The sequence below is a fragment of the Jaculus jaculus genome, chromosome 6 (assembly GCF_020740685.1).
Source record: "Jaculus jaculus isolate mJacJac1 chromosome 6, mJacJac1.mat.Y.cur, whole genome shotgun sequence".
Taxonomy (NCBI): domain Eukaryota; kingdom Metazoa; phylum Chordata; class Mammalia; order Rodentia; family Dipodidae; genus Jaculus; species Jaculus jaculus.
The window spans coordinates 32,415,796-32,427,051 of record NC_059107.1 but is presented as its reverse complement, the minus strand read 5'-3'; positions in this window follow the sequence as shown (position 1 = coordinate 32,427,051).

Below are 11,256 nucleotides of genomic sequence, written 5' to 3'. Positions count from 1 at the left end.
TGAAAGGGGTCCAGACAGGGATTGCTGGGGCTTCCTCATCAACTAGTCTAACCAAAAATGAAACAAAGCAAAAAAAAAAAAAAATGCTGAAGAGATGGCTTAGCAGTTAAGTGCTTGCCTGTGAAGCCTAAGGACTCCGGTTTGAGGCTTGATTCCCCAGGACCCAAGTTAACCAGACGCACAAGGGGTGCACGCGTATCGAGTTCATTGGCAGTAGCTGGAGGCTCTGGCATGCCTATTCTCTCTCTCTCTCTATCTGCCTTTCTCTCTGTGTCACTCTCAAATAAATAAATAAAAATAAAAACAAACAAACAATAAGCAGGGAGCTCCAGGTTTGGTGACAGACTTATTCTCAAGGAAACGGTCAGAAGAGTGATAGAGGAAGACACTGACAGCTTCCTCTGGCATCTGCATGTATATACGGGGCATGGACATGTGCACACATACATCACATACATGAATACACCATACACAAGAGAGAGTGACAGCGAGAGAGAGGAAGGAAGAGGAGGAGGATGAGAAGAAGGAGAGAAGGAAAGAAAAGAGAAGGGGGAAAAAAAAAAAGAGAAGGGAAGGGAAAGGAAGGGAAAATCCAAGCCAGGAGGTTGGAGAGATGGCTCAGTGGGTAAAGTGTCTGCCATGCAAGCACAAGGACCTGGATTTGTCCCGAGCACCCATACGAAAATGGCAGGTATTCCACTACATGACTGTAATCCCAGCAGTGGGAAGACAGGGACAGGCGGATTCTTGGAGCTTGTTGGCTAGTTAGTCTAGCCAATGAGAGATCCCTGTCTTAAAAAAAAAAAAATTAAGGTGGCCTGGATAGATGGCTTAGCGGTTAAGCACTTGCCTGTGAAGCCTAAGGACCCAGGTTCGAGGCTCCATTCCCCAGGATCCACGTTAGCCAGATGCACAAGGGGGCGCACGCGTCTGGAGTTCGTTTGCAGTGGCTGGAAGCCCTGGCGCACCCATTCTCTCTCTGTCTCTCTATCTGCATCTCTCTCTCTCTCTCAAATAAATAAATAAAAATGAAAAAATAAATAAATAAAAATGAACCAAAAAAATTTAAAAAAAAATTAAGGTGGAGAGGGCCAGTGTGGTGGTGCACACCTTTAATCCCAGCACTTGGGAGGCAGTGGTAGGAGGATTGATGTGAATTCAAGGTCACCCTGAGATGACATAGTGAATTCCAGGTCAGTCTGGGCTAGAGTGAGACCTCACCTCAGGGGAAAAAAAAAAACATGGTGGAGAGCAATTGACAAATGTACCCAGGGCTTGGAGAGATGGCTCAGTGGCTAAAGGCCCAGGTCCAATTCCCCAGTACGCACATAAAGCCAGATGCACAGAGTGGTACATGTGTCTAGAGTATGTTTGCAGAGGCAGGAGGCCCTGCTGTGCCCACTCTTTCTTCTCTCTCTCTCCTCTATCTCTCAAATAGATTTAAAAAAAAAAATGAAAATTAGCTGGGCAAGGTAGCATACACCTTTAATCCCAGCACTTGAGAGGCAGAAGTAGGAGGATCGCCATGAGTTCGAAGCCAGCCTGAGACTACATAGTGAATTCCAGGTCAGCCTGAGCTAGAGCAAGATCCTATCACAAACTCAAAAAGAAAACAAACAAACAAAAAGAGAGCGAGAGACAGAAAACAAAAAATAAAATAAGGCTGAGACAAACTTTAAAACGTATACAACATCAACCCCTGGATTCCATATATACATGTATATATTACATATATACGTATGCCACCCCCCCTCCCCCCATACACAGAAAGAAAAAGATGAGGCAGGGAAAGGAAGGAAGTGGGGAAGGAAGGAGGAAGTCTTAACTAAAGCCAGGTGAGCATGGTGGCCCACAGCTGTAACATCGGTGCTTGAGAGGCTGAGACAGGTGATTGCTATGAGTTCAAGGCCAGGCTAGCCGACAGTGAGTGGAAGAGCATCCGGGTTCAGGGGGAGAGCAAAAAATCAGCTGCAAAAAACGAACAAACAAACATAAAAGAGCTGGAGAGATTGCTTAGTGGTTAAGGTGCTTTCCTGTGGAGCTTAAGGACCCAGGTTTGATTCCCCAGTTCCCACATAAGCTCAGATGCACAAGGTGGCACATGTGTTTGGACTTTTTTTGCCATGGCTAAAGCCTCTAGCACACCCATTCTCTTTCTTTTTATCTTATTTTTAATTTTTATTTATTTATTTGAGAGTGACAGACAGAGAGGATGGGTGCATCAGGGCCTCCAGCCATTGCAAACGAACTCCAGACGCATGCACCACCATGTGCATCTGGCTCATGTGGACCTGGGGAATCGAGTCTTGAATCTGGATCCTTAGGATGCACAGGCAAGCACTTAACCACTAAGCCATCTCTCTCGCCCCATTCTCTTTCTTATTCTGCCTTTTCTCTCTCTCTCTCTCCATCTCTCTTTCTCAAATGATTGGACTTCTATGTGAGTAGGAATAAAATTCAGTAGCAGAGGCTTGTAAGTTAGAAAAGGGATATAAAGGGAATAGAAAGGGAGGAAGGATTTAATAGGATGGTATTGTGTATATGAAAATAGAAGAACAGATTAATAGGGGTGGATAGCCTTAAGTGAGGAAAGGGAAAGAGATTGAGTAAAGGAAAGGTGGAGGGAGGGCTAATCAAAATTTAAGAGGGTATGAATAAGTCATATGGAAACCTACTTTTGTTGACAATGGAACACCCAGAAGCCATAGATTGTTACTAGAAAATTTTCAGTGCCAGGGATGGGATACCTTCCAGTGAGTTGTTGTCCAGGGAGGTCCCTGATGCCCCAAAAACATTACATGCTATTGCCAAGGCTCTTGATTTCACACCAGGAATAGATGGCAAGACCCTATTGCTGAAGACTCCACATACTTGGGCAACAAGGCCACTGAGACATCCTGCTAGAGCTGAGCTGAAAACTTCCTCCATGTAGACCAGCTGGCAGAAAGCTGGAAAAAGCTATGCTGCATGTAGCTCCATGGGAGAGAGAGAAGTCATCACTGGAGATAAACAACAGTGGACACTGCAAACCTTAAATTTGGCCAGCAGGCTAAATAAGCCAACAGGTGCAATAGTGGCACATCTGTTATGGGGGAAACCAGCCGGTCTCTAATTGGAATGGAGACTTGCTCCATGGGAGGGAATACATCCCTGATACTGAAAACCTATGATGGGGTAGTCATGAGCCCTAGGGGTGTAACGTCTGCTGCTGTCTGGCTAAATGTATATACTATGCTCATCAAACTGCCTAGTAAGCACTTCTCTTAGTGTTCATACCCCTTTATTACTGTTACTCTCAGTTTTGGTTAGAGAAGCTTCTCTTTCCAGATGACAGTGACCTTGGGATGACTCAGAAGGCACCATGGTGCTGGGAAGTGACAGAGGAGTGCTCAGCACTGAAACATCTCTATCACACCTTCCAAGGCTCAGGGTCTATTGTGGAAGAGGTGACGGAAAGAATGTAAGAGCCAAAAGAAGGGTAGGACTCCTTACGACGTGCTCCTCCCAGACACAAAATGGCCTGGATATCCATGACCTCACAGAGCCTGACACTACCTACACAAGACCATCATAAGAGGAGGAAATAATCATGACATCAAAATAAAAGAGAGACTGATTGAGAGGGGGAAGGGGCATGATGGAGAATGGAGCTGCAAAGGGAAAGTGGGGAGGGAAGGGAGAAAATTACCATGGGTTATTGTCTATAATTATGGAAGTTGTCAATAAAAAAAAAAAATTAAAGCAGGTGCCCCAGATGCTAGGGTCAACCAAGTTTTATTCTTCTTCTTATTATTATTATTATTTAAGAGAGAGAGAGAGGCAGATAGAGATAGATATAGAGACAGAAAGAGAGAAGATGGGCATGCCAGGGCTTCCAGCACTGTAAATGAACTCCAGACGCATGTGTCACCTTGCGCATTCTGGTTTACATGGGTCCTGGGGAACTGACCCAAGGTCTTTTGGCTTTGCAGGCAAGTGCCTTAATCACTAAGCCATTTCTCCAGCCCCCCAAGTTTTTTGTTGTTGTTGTTTCGTTTTTCAAGATAGGGTCTCACTCAAGCCCAGGCTGACCTGGAATTCGCTACGTAATCTCAGAGTGGCCTCAAATTCATGGCAATCCTCCTACCGCTGCCTCAAGTGCTGGGATTAAAGGCGTGCGCCAGCACACCTGGCTTCAACCAAGTTTTAAGAGAGACATGCTGGTCAGCTGGGTCAACAGTTGCTGAGCTGTAATTTTAGAACAAACCAGATTTAGCAACGTAGAGTCATAGTAACCTTGGAGGGCCATATTAAAGAGGGAGCTATCACGGGCTGGGGAGGAGCAGGTCATGAGCAAGGGCCCCACAACATGGCCAGAGTGACTGTAAGAGGCTGACATATATTGAATTTTGTCACACCAGTGAAAATGATCTCCTCCAGAGTAGAATGACAGCTGGAGGGAGGGGAAACAGTCCCAAGAATAAGTGTGCGTGTCCAGGAACGGAGCTGTAAGTTGGAACAAGCAGCTGATTCCCGAGTTGTGGGTTAAGATCCACTTGCTTTTTCTTTTTTCTTCTTTTGGAGAGAGCGGTGGAGATAGAAAGAGGCAGACACAGAGAGACTAAGTATGTGCGTGCCAAGGTTTCCTGTAGATGAACTCCAGATGCACGTACTACTTTGTGCACCTGGCTTTCTGTGGGTGCTGGGGTATTGAACTGGGGCTGTTAAGCTTTGCAAGCAAGCCCCTCTAACTGCTGAGCCATCTCACCAGCCCCCATTTGCTTTTATTTTAATTTTTTGTTTATTTTTACTTATTTACTTGAGAGCGACAGAGAGAGAGAGAGAGAAAGAGAGAATGGGCACACCAGGGCCTCCAGCCACTGCAAACGAACTCCAGATGCATGCGCCCCCTTGTGCATCTGGCTAACGTGGGTCCTGGGGAATTGAGCCTCAAACCAGGGTTCTTAGGCTTCACAGGCAAGTGCTTAACCGCTAAGCCATCTCTCCAGCCCTGCTTTTTTTTTTTTTTTTTTTAATGAAAGAGAAGAGAGAGAGAGTTGGGGCACCAGGACCTCCAGCCACTGAAATCAAACTCCAGACGTGCACACCCCCTTATGTGCATGTGTGATGTTGTGCACTGTGTTATTGTGTGTCTGGCTTACATGGGACCTAGAGAGTTGAACATGAGTTCTTAGGTTTCACAGGCAAGCACCTTAACTGCTAAGCCATCTCTGTACCCCCCCATTTGCTTTTTTTAGTGCACAATTTTCTACATGTGAGTTTTCAGCAGGATGTAAAAGTTGAGAATAGCTGAGGTGTTGTGGTGCATGCCTTTAACCCCAGGACTTGGGTGGCCAAGGTAGGAGGAGTGCTGTGAATTCAAGGCCAGCCTGCAACTACATAGTGAATTCCAGGTCAGCCTGGGCTAGAGTGACACACTACCTCAAAAAAAAAAAGAAAAAAAGAAAAAAAGGAAAAAAAAAAACCCCACAAAATAAATAAATAAATAAATAAATAAAATTTGAAATCAAGGGAAGAAACACCAACATTCAAGATCACTTTTCTCCAAGAAATGGATTTTTTTTTTGTATTTCTAATTTTTAAAATCATTTTCTTTATTTGAGAGAGAGAGAATGGGTATGCCAGCACGTCTAGCCACTGCAAACAAACTCCAGTTGCCTATGCCACCTTGTGCATTTGGGTTACATAGATACTGGACAACCGCACCTGGGTCCTTTGGCTTTGCAAGTAAGTTCCTTAACTGCTAAATCATCTCTCCAGAGCCCCCCTTTTTTTAAAACAAAATTTGATTTGCCTACGTGTGTGTGCATGTGTCCATGTGTGTGTATACATGCCAGGATCTTCCCACTGCAAACAAATGCCTATCAGGCATTTATGTAGGTAGCTGTAGGCTGGCAGACTTTGCAAGTAAGTGCCTTTAACCACTGAGTCATATCTCCAGCCCCTTGGATTTTGTTGTTCAGACAGGGTCTCATATGCTCCTGGCTAGCCTTGAACTCACAATCCTGCCTCAACTCCCCTCCTTACCGAGTGAACTGGATTTCTTTTTTTTTTTAGGGGGGTTGGCTAATGACCTGTGTAATCTTATTATCACGGTTCCCGTCAGTGTAGTCTGAGACTTCCTGCTTCTTCTCACAAGCATGTGATTAATTCAGGAATCTCCTAACCCCCACCGTGTGGCAAACGGTGCTGAACATGTGGTCAAGGCGTGGTTCTCACCAGTGGCCTGGCTGATAAGGTGGAAAGACCACCTGATGCCTTCCCTGGAGAGGACAAAGTAGTCCCTCCCCCGGCCCTCCCTTGTTCTCCCTTGGAGAGCCTGCACTTCCGGCTGAGCTGTCTAACCCCAGCCCAGAGCAGGCAGAGGCCGGAGATGTTATCCATCTAAGTCCCATTTCCCAGACAAGGGAGCCTGAGGCTAAGTGACGGGGACAAGGGGAGGGCTGGCCCGAGGGTGCACCATTTCAGCAATAAGCACCCAGTGTAATTATTAATCGTCCCAGCCTAGACACTGGTCACTCATTTATGGACAAGACCAAAGTCTGTGTCCAAAACAGCTGAGGTTGCTTTGAGCTTTTCCCAGAGGTCACCTCTTCCTTGCATCTTCCTCCTTATGTGGCTCCAGTTCTGTCTTTCATGCCGCTCTCAGGACCCAAGCCAGACAGTGAGGCCGTGGGTGGCTTTCTATTACATGGTGGTCCCCAACTCCCCAACTCTGGCATCTCGGTCAGACCTGAAGCTCTTGAGGCCTGGCTTTTACATTCTAAGTCTGGATGGTTCTATACCCTGAGTTCTGCATTCTTAGATATAAGCTCTAGGCTCTGGCCTCTGGCTCTTGAGTCCTACCTAGTGTCCCAGCTCTGGTTTTAGGCTTTGGATCCTGGGTTCTAGGTTGTGGGTTCAGGGCTCCAGTCTTCAGTTCTTATAGTTCAGGCTCCAGGTTTTGGAAGGGGCTCTGGGTTCCTTCAAGCCCTCTGCAAAGGGAAGGAGCATGGTGCCTTCCTGGCTGATGAGGTTATCCCTATCTATCCCCCCCATCTTTGCTGGAGAACTTCATTCTAACACGGCCAGCATGCTAGCTGGCCTGAAGGTGGACAGCCTTTCTGTCCTCTCTCTGCTTTGCCTCTAAGCCAATCTCAGATGCTGAAATGGTCACAGGGTCCCTGCCTTTGTGTGAACTCCTGGGGGGATGTAAGCAAACGTCTGCTCCTCTGAGGCAGGGCACCGACCAAAGTACAGTTCCACCAAAGTTCACCTGGGTCCTCCAGTGAGTTGGATGAACTCCTGCAGCGCAGACGCAAGCAGGTATTACAGGGGCGCGGGCGACCGCACAGCAGCTGCATCACCTGAAAGTCTCACCACGGCACAACGCCAACCTCCCCGGAGCCTCAGAGATGGAGTCCCCACGTCAATCAACCTGCCACCCACTGTATGCTCCAGCGCCCTTCCAGACCGCAGGCAGCTTGGGCTGGAAGGTGGGGCAGGTGCAGGTGTGATGGCCAGCCCCACTCCTCCTTTTCTGCGAGGGAACATCCACGGTCCTGTGCTTTTTTTTTTTTCTCCCTTTTTTGGTTTTTCTTTTTTCTTCTTTCCTTTCTTTTCTTTTTTAAAATATTTTAATTTTATTTATTTATTTGACAGAGAAAGAGGGAGAGCAAGAGAGAAAGAGAGAGAGAGAATGGGTACGCTAGGGCCTCCAGCCACTGCAAACGAACTCCAGACCCATGCACCCCCCTTGTGCATCTGGCTAACATGGGTCCTGGGGAATTGAACCTGGGTCCTTTGGCTTTGCAGACAAATATCTTAACCGCTAAGCCATCCCTCCAGCCCCCCCCCCCGTTTTTGTTTTTGTTTTTTTCTTTTTGGGTTTTTTTGTTTTGTTTTGTTTTGTTTTTCGAGGTAGGGTCTCACTCTGGTCCAGGCTGACCTGGAATTAACTCTGTAGTCTCAGGGTGGCCTTGAACTCATGGCGATCCTCCTACCTCTGCCTCCCGAGTGCTGGGATTAAAGGCATGCACCATCACCCCTGACTCAGGCTCACAGTCCCGATGGTGAGAGTCTCCAGACAGTAGTCACAGCTACTTGTGATGAAGGTGGTTGTATTCTCGGAGGGACAGTGCTAACAACACCCCTTGTCCAGACTCTACTGTTTTCACAACCCACCTCTATATATTCATGCTCCTAGCTGTTCTTGGCCTCACCAGTCACCCTCGTAGCTCTGTGCCCATGCAGGGTTACATCTGATTGTGTGGAACCAACCAGGCGTGTCCTTCCTCTGTTGTGTCCCTGTGGAAATGAGCGCCAGCTTCTCCAACCCTGAGAAACCAGAGTCACGTGATGACCAAGTGAGGCACCCCCCACCCCGGTGCACCTTGTGCTCCCTTTGGAGGTAAGGGTGACTGCTCTGAGGAGCACCACCCACTGCTGCATCAGCGCACCTTCAGCAGGGGCTCCAGGTGCCTCCACCTGCCCTGGCCCTGGCCCAGAACTGAGGCCACCGTGTGATCTATCACACATGACACCATACCCTTCCCCAGCCCCAAGATGGGGGTGGGTGGCAAAAGATCGGTAGCAAGATTATCTCATAAGAGGTCTGAGCCATATGGGCTTGGCTCCCTGGGGTTGTCCTCAAGGAAGTCACATGTGTTCAATTCGCCCTAGTCCCCTGGAAAATAAGGTATTGGCAGGATACAAATTGGCCGTGAAATGTGTATATCCTCTCTCTTCCTTTATGCTATATACTGGGTAGACAGGGTGAATGGCCCTCAAGGATTCCCTTCTGGGGATGTGAACTGCTCTAAACTGCTTTTCCTCACTACCCAGGAAAAAGCTCAGGTCAATGGCTGTAAAACATCACCCAAGTGCCTGACCCAGTTTGGAGAAAGAGGCTGTGAGTCATCCTCTGCTACATAACAAGTGTGAGGCCAGCCTTGGCTACATAAGACCCTGTTTCAAAAAATAATAATAAGCTAGCCAGTCTTGGAGGCACATGCCTTTAATCCCAGCACTTAGGAGGTAGAGGTAGAAGGATCACTGTGAGTTCAAGGCCACCCTGAGACTATATAGTGAATTCCAGGTCAACTTGGATTAGAGCGAAACCCTACCCCCCAAATCCCCCCCCAAAACAGGCTGGAGAGATGGCTTAATGGTTAAGTGCTTGCCAGTGAAGCTTAAGGACCCCAGTTCGAGGCTCAATTCCCCAGGACCGACATTAGCCAGATGCACAAGGGGGCACATGCCTCTGGAGTTCATTTGCAGTGGCTGGAGGCCCTGGCGTGACCATTCTTTCTCTCTCTCTCTCTCTCTCTCTCTATCTGCCTCTTTCTCTCTGTGTCTGTCGCTCTCAAATAAATAAATAAAAACGAACAAAAAAATTAAGCTAAGGGCTGAAGAGATGGCTTAGCGGTTAAGCGCTTGCCTGTGAAGCCCAAGGACCCCGGTTTGAGGCTCAATTCTCCAGGGCCCACGTTAGCCAGATGCACAAGAGGGTGCATGCATCTGGAATTCGTTTGTAGTGGCTGGAAGCCCTGGCGTGCCCATTCTCTTTCTTTCTCTCTCTATCTGCCTCTTTCTCTCTCTGTCACTCTCAAATAAATAAATAAAAATGAACAACAACAACAAAATAAGCCTGGTGTGGTGGTGCACACCTTTAAAAAAAAAAGCTAAAAAATAAGAAAAAAAACAAAAAAAGTTTAAGCTAAGTAATTGGGTGTGGTGGTGCACACCTTTAATCCCAGTACTCAGGAGGCAGAGGTAGGAGGATCACTGTGAGTTCAAGGCCATCCTGAGACAACATAGTGAATTCCAGGTCAGCCTGGGCTAGAGCGAGACCCTACCTTGAAAAAAAAAAAAAGAAAAGCAAGCTAAGATGAAAATTTCATTTGACTGTTATCATTTTTTTTTAATGTGAGAGAGCAAAAGTGAGATAAGAGAGAATTGGCATGCCAGGGCCTCCAGCCACTGCAATAGAACTCCAGACACATGTGCCACCTTGTGCACATGTGTGACCTTGCCTGCTTGCATTACTTTGTGTGCCTGACTTACATGGGACGTACAGAGTGGAATGTGGATCCTTAGGCTTTGTGGGCAAGGTCCTTAACTCCTAAGCCATCTCTCCAGTCCTCATTTGACCATTACCAATCTGTGTTCTTCCAGAACATTCTCTTTCTGTTCTGTACACTTCTGAGTGTCCATGTGTTTATGATTCACAGGCCACCTCTATACATTCATATTCTGAGCTCTTCTTGGCCCTACCAAACAGAGATATCACTACTGTTAATGTGTTCCCTAAACGTTTGTGTGTTGGGAACTTGGTCCTTGAAGAAGCAATATGAGAGAGAGAGGACTATTTTTGTTTGTTTGTTTTAAGTATTTTTTATTCATTTGTGAACAGAGAGAGAGAGAATGGGTACAGCAGGACCTCTTGCCACCACAAATGAACTCCAGATGTATGTGGTACTTTGTGTATCTGGCTTTACATGGGGACTGGGGAATCAAATCTAGGCCATCTGGCTTTGCAAGCAAGTGCCTTCAGCTGCTGAGACATCTCTCTAGCCCTGTTTTTTTTTTAATTTTTATTTATTTATTGGCAAGCAGAGAGAGAGAGAGAGACAGAGAGAATGGGCATGCCAGGGCCTCTAACTGCTGCAAATGAACTCCAGATGCATGTGCCACTTTGTGCATCTGGTTTTATGTGGGTACTGGAGAATTGAACCCAGATCATTAGGCTTTGCAGGCAAGTGCCTTAATCACTAAGCAATCTCTCTAGTCCAAGAGGCAGGATTTCTGGGAACTGACGGAGTCATGAAGGATCTGCCTTCATGAATAGATCAACCCATTTTGGAAATGACTGCATTATTAAAGCAGCTCCCTGGCTACCTTATCCTGTCTCATCATGTGATCACCCTCAACATGTTACTAGTTATCTAGTCTACAGTATTCAGTTATAGAAACAGAAAACAAATTAAGACAGGTATCATACCAGACAGATGCATCACCCTGCTTTAGTATACTTAATGATGACATGTTGAGAGTTTTCCACATTAGGCCATTTTTTTTTTTTTCTTGAGGTAGGGTCTCACTCTAGCTCAGGCTGACCTGGAATAAACTCTGTAGTCTCAGGCTGGCCTCAAACTCACGGTGATCCTCCTACCACTACCTCCTGAGTGCTGGGATTAAAGGCGTGCGCCACCACTCCTGGCTTTGCATTAGGCCATTGTTTATCTGCTGTGTGATATTGCAGAGTGTGAACATGCC